The sequence below is a fragment of the Aedes albopictus genome, chromosome 2 (assembly GCF_035046485.1).
Source record: "Aedes albopictus strain Foshan chromosome 2, AalbF5, whole genome shotgun sequence".
Classification (NCBI taxonomy): domain Eukaryota; kingdom Metazoa; phylum Arthropoda; class Insecta; order Diptera; family Culicidae; genus Aedes; species Aedes albopictus.
Genome location: NC_085137.1, coordinates 236,943,758 through 236,949,963, shown reverse-complemented (window position 1 = coordinate 236,949,963; position 6,206 = coordinate 236,943,758). Strand labels below are relative to the sequence as shown.

Sequence of the window (6,206 nt, the reverse complement as noted above, 5' to 3'; positions counted from 1 at the left end):
TCTTGAGCATCTCTAGTGTAGAAGAAGCGTAATAAGCGGACGCCAGATCCGGCCAAAACAATGAAGGATCCGTATGTTTTCGGCTGATGGGTAGAAGTCGTTTTTTGATGCATTCCTCTCTGTTATTTTCACCGTTGATTTTCCCCGTTGTGAAATATGAAGAACTCTTTGAGCCGCATGAACAATTGGCTTGCCACACCAAAAACTTTTTCCCAATTTTTTCAGTTCTGATATACCCTACATCATGCGGCACATCTCTCTTCTGCTCTGCGTTGAAAAATTGCGGTCCTGGAAGTGTACTAGTATGCCAATTCTCGAAACGCCAGCTTTTTGGAACACCATTTGTGCAGAATTAAAAGCTAGTCGCTAAGCTATACCGACCCATCGCTATAAATTTCTCACTTTTTTCCGTTTTCTTTGAGTGTGTTGCCAAAGTGGACAATGTTCTTACACACTGAGCAATAATTCACATTTTTTTGTTTAGTTTTAACTTTAAACTATTGGTGAACAGATGTCCACTTTCTTTAATGAACAGTTCCTACAGAGAAATTTCCAGAGATGTTGGAGGGGTTCATCGAGGGGCTTTTTCCGCGTCATGATCCTAGTACTTGGCCTCCTTTCGCAGGATAACCGGGGACTGGGGCTGGCGATAAGGAGAGGGTCACCGATGTGGAACTTGCGGGGATAGCAAAGTCCTTTGGCGTAGGTAAGGCCCCAGGTCCGGACGAAGTTCCGGACCTGGGGCCTTACCAAAGACCAAAGACCGGGGGGAAACTGCCCGTCGGCTTATAGACCAATATGCTTGATCAACACAGCGGGGAAGGTCCTCGACAAGATCATCCTCAATAGAATGTTGAAGTACACTGAGGGTGTGCATGGTCTCTTGAGCAGCCAGTACGGCTTCCAGAAAGGGACGTCAACCGTAGACGCTATCTTGTCGGTTACAAAAACCGCCGAGATAGCGCTCCAGCGTAAGAGAAGTTGAATTCGCTACTGTGCGGTAGTGACACTGGATGTAAGGAACGCGTTCAATAGTGCCAGTTGGCCGGCTATTGCCGATGCGCTTACTGCATCTGGGGATATCCGGGTACCTGTACAAGATTCTCGGAAACTACTTCCAGAATCGAGTACTATTTTATGACACACAGGTGGGTCGCAAATGCTTTCACAACCTCAGAAGTCCCGTAAAGTTCCATCCAGTGTTATGGAACGTCATGTACGACGAGGTGTTGAGGTTAGAAGAGTGGAGATTGTCGGCTTTGCTGACGACATTACGCTGGAAGTCTACGGTGAATTGATCGAAGCAGTGGAGTTGACTACTACCAACTCGATCAAGGTTGTGGTAGCGTGAATTGGCTCACCACAAAACAGAGACGGTGATTGTGAACATCCGAAAGTCGGAGCAGCAGATCTTGTCCAGAGGATGAGTAGGGATGAGTTTGGCTGGGATACCATTTCAACGGCTACCACCCAGATCGTCTTGAAGCTACAGAGATGGTGGTGCGGGAACTCGGAGAATCGCTATTTAGTTCAGATGCGATACTAGAGATGGTCCAGGGGTTCGGAGTCGGCTGCGTAGGTCATACCGGTGCCCTGTGGTCGAGATCAACCCCTACAGCGATTAAGAGGCCGCGGAGAGAACATCCTGGTAGCATTGCTGTCGTGGCCTCGGTCTACTGGGTTGTATCCGTTTCCTGGTAAGGGCCGGGGCATATGGAGACCTTATGCCAGCAACCTTCTGAGCTTGGTGGTTGGCCCTGCCCGCCTTCCGAGAACAAAGGGAGTGGGAAACTGATTAAGCGCCAGTATGCTATCTTGGTTGGACTTTCCAAGGCGAGTTATCGATGTTCGTTACTGCAGGCTACGCAGCTAACCTTGAGGATGCGATGTGCACTAGCCCCTCTCTGAGCAATGCCTTCTTGGTGGTTACGGATAGGCGAAGGGTTTGGCGACCATGGGAATGTTTTTAGTGGGTCAAAATCGAGTTTTTTTTTCGTATAATTTTATCCTCATACTGTAGATGGATGCGTTGTTGTGGACGATGGAGTCGGAAGCGCATTGCCATACAGCGCCGTGTCAACGGAAAAACGATGGCGACAAAGACTATCATGACGACGACGACGACAACGATGAGGATGACGACGACGGTTGACGAAGATGCATGTACACATTATTTGTGAGACATAAACAGCTACGTAACGTACGTTTTACGACCACTTTTCCGTTGTTTGTTAGGCGAATAATAATGACTTTTTTCGCTTTTTTCCGTAAGTTCATCGTTCGCGTTGCTGGCCCCACCTGACGATTTGGCTCGGCTGGGTGAGGTGGCGCTAAAGGTGGTTCGTAAAAGATCCCATTTGGGAATCGTTACCCATAGGTCAGAACCACTCAGATCCACCACTCGCGCACGCTGGCACATTCTTCCGGTATCTGGGAAGGAGGCTCACAAACGCTTCATACCTCTCGGCAGCGTTGGAAGCTTTTATATGTATGGTTCCATCCGACACGACTCGGTCGTATAAATTTCCTTATTAAACTTTGCAGTTTTTGTTTTTCCTGATGGCGTCCGTCCATATCCGCATGGCGACGGTTCCGGCTCTAATGTTTGAAAATAGATGCAGAGGGGGGCGAGGTGAAATGCATCTTTTTAGAAAATGATACATGGTTCTTCAGATTTGTGCTTTTAAAAACTTTAGGTGTGGCTTCATTCTATATTCACCTTAAACAACCTGAGTAGGTCGTTTCACCCCTATAACGTCTTTCACACCGATTCCTCCAACAACAGCTAATCGACATGCTATGTCAGTTACATGTTGCACGTATTCCCATAATTCAGCTCCCTCACGACTGCAAAAACAAAACCCCCCAAGTCTCCATTCGCCCCAGGAACTTTGTGATCCAAATCAGTCAAACGAGCTGTAATTTTCCCATCAATCACGATCCCGACCGCCTTGCCTTTGTGTGTCCTTTTTTCCTTCTGTCACCAATCGTGATACCACCCTGTCAAAAGAGCATGGAACCTAATTACACACGAGTTAAACTTGAATAATTGGAATTTTTACGACTGCCAATCATGAAATTTGAAACTTTACGAGTCTAATCTGGTTCGACATCTGTGTAATCACGGAGTCCACCGCACCCGCAAGGACGACGACGTCGACTTACACTTCGTCAATGCAATTGTCCTGGTAGGATACAACCTAGGTATTTATACTGCAGTAAGACGGGAAACTGAAACGAAAGGATACGTGAGCCGTGACTGACAACCATACGACATCAAACTGTGATGTTAAAGTCAGCCAGAAACGGATTGCATGACACGAATTACTGAAAATAAATCAGTTACTTGATGAACCTTGGCGTAAAGGTGTGCTAACGATTTTATTTGCAAACTTTTGGTGTTAAAGGATTGTAAATGGAACGTGCAAATGAATTGTCCAACGAAGCATAAATTGTTTAAATTATGTGGGATAATCAACTAATTTAAACCTGTGGTTTTTGATGCTGATTTGTTACTTTTTTTCTTTTACCTCGCCTTATGAAATGATAAATTCGCAAACTTCAAATCAGTGCTGAAAATGTCAATTTCACTGGAAGAGACGAACCAGCCAAGGGCTGAAAGTCTCTTTAATGAAGACAAATCATTCAATCTATCAATCAATTTCACTTATCTAGATACAATCATCTCAATAAGATCGTCTAAAACGCACCCGGAATGCCTCTAAGACTTCCTGAAACACCCCTGAAATCTTTTGAAGCCCCTCTGTCGCGTTCCGGCGTAAAAACCAATGGAAGTATCAATGGTGATGTCAACTAATGGTCACGAGGGCTGAATATTACCATGTTTCTAGGCTGGACTTAGTTTCGTATCATAACACTGCTCGACAAAATTTTACAAAATTTGATGTTATGGGATGGGAAAAAAAGAACAGGGGTTTGGGACCCTAGAAGTGCCATAGTGAAAGAATTTTTGAAAAATATTGGGCCGGGCCTTCACAGTTTATGACCGACGTTTTTATGGAGAACTTGCTATTTTGCTCAGTCAATTTTGAACCGATTCTCATGAAACTGATGTACACTGTGTAGTACTAATCGTGCCCACATGTGTACAAAATTTCATGAGAATCGGTTGAAAGTTGACTGAGTTATAGCAAAAACCAGACCCCGTGCAAAAAAAATCGGGTGTACAAGTTCCGTCATAAACTGTGAAGGCCCGGTCCAATATTTTTCAAAAAGTCTTTCACTATGGCACTTCTAGGGTACCAAACCCCTGTTCTTTTTTTTTCTCATCTCATAACAAAATTAAGTGTTGAGCGGTGAAAACTCAAAATTCTTGGCTCAATCAGGATTCTTCTGTATTTAAAATCTACGGTACTTAAATAGGGTTCATTTGCAACTCCAAATGATTGGTTGGACAGACTTATGAATTTGAAATAACTCAACGTACAACGTACATATGTACAGATGGGTAAATTGTTGGATAAATCGGGAAAAAATCCACAGCTCAGGTGAGATTTGAACTCACGACCCTTATTCGTTAGACAAGTGCTTTACCAACTAAACTACCGAGCCAATTGATGACCCGGCAACTTAGTTGTCATAAGGTAATTCAAATCTCATCGATCTATATCATCTTCCCCTAAACCGCAAATACAACCATCTCTGTTGTACATATGTACGAAGAGCGAAAGCGATTTATTTATTGTAAGTTCAAATCTCATCTGAGCAGTGGATTTTTTCCCGATTTAACCAATAATTTACCCATCTGTACACATGTACGTTGAGTTATTTGAAATTCATAATTGACCACACGGATTGGTATTACCGAAAATTTGCAGTTTGAGTGAGTCGTGGACAGACTTGTTAGAACCCCAAAATGGCCGCCACAATGGCCGATTTTGGCACCTACTCACGATTTCAAGCGCACAAATCTCTTCGTAAGAAAACTGCGCACCTGACTAGGCACCTGAGCTTTTTCTTTTAGGCTTTTTTACAAGTGAGCAAGTACAGAGTATTAAAATGCACTATTGTTTGATACTTGTTTCTTGACATTTGTGTGTCTGAAGGTCTGATGCACTGTTGAAGCGGGATTTGAAAACGTTTGTCCTTAATTGATTAGTGTAGCAGATAAACAAAAGTGGACAACCGGGATCGACATTCAATAACTTGGAAAGTTGACATAAATAAGATTATTTTGTGGCGGTATAATTTGAGCATAAGTGCATCACTCAGATTTCTTTGACCCTATTACTGCCGTTTAAGGTGCGCATTTATAATGACTCCTTATGTTATGATTTATTACGTAGGAGGGCGGGATCCACTACATCCCTGGATTTCTTCTGAGATCCCCTCAAACGCCTTTAATCATCCTAAGTTGTTAGCAACACACAAACGTAACACTACTGGCGCAATCGACCACGCTTTTAACGATCATTTTAAATTTTCATAATTGTGGCTTTCACATCCAGACATGCGCGCATCATTTTTCTGTGCCGGCTTTTCGGGCCCGTATGAAGTTGATCACCAATATTAACTTCTTTTCCCGATCAGCCTAGATAGCTGTGTAGTGTCGGTAGCGGTTAGTTCAACTGGCTAAGAATAGCACTACGGACCGCCTGTACCAGTGGTAGGAATCCACTAATCAGGTGACCCCTAATTCATGGTGTTATGCGGCTTTACGCTTACCGTGCCTAGGAATGAATGGTTAGGGGGTCTTATAAAAACCTAATCGCAAACGGAGCCTGTGGAGTACCAGGGCACCCTCCACAGTATTTGGCCTTACTGTGCTAACCGGAGCAATAGCGCGGTGGACCTTGTGTTTCTCCGAGACAATCAGGTGCCCTTCTTCAATCTCATACTTGAGGCTGAATAAGGGCAGGATTATGAAGATGTTATTAATTAGTTTAAATTTTCACCTATATGGTTTCGCATTATGCGTTTTACACAATGTGTTCTGTGCATCCTCGCCTTTGGCGCACTCAAATCGATACCGATCTGGCTTTATTATTGCTGTTCTTTTTTGTGCTGTGATTGTTAAGAGTTTAATCTGGCCTAGTTTGGGTAGTGGCTACGGTTAGGATAGCTCAGATCAATCTTCAGCGCAAAAGAACAGCAACGATCAATCTTTGTAGACTTATGCAAAATGGTACAGCCCAAGTGGCGTTAGTCCAAGAACCTTACTTTCGTAAGGGAAATTTCTATCTAGG

General features: G+C 43.8%; 1 non-coding gene across 1 annotated transcript; it reads right to left on the bottom strand.

The window, feature by feature from the left end:
* Window positions 1-4,500: 4,500 nt before the first annotated feature.
* Trnav-aac (transfer RNA valine (anticodon AAC)) lies at window positions 4,501-4,572 on the bottom strand. Its single transcript has one exon. It is a non-coding gene; the product is annotated as a tRNA-Val (tRNA).
* Window positions 4,573-6,206: the final 1,634 nt, after the last annotated feature.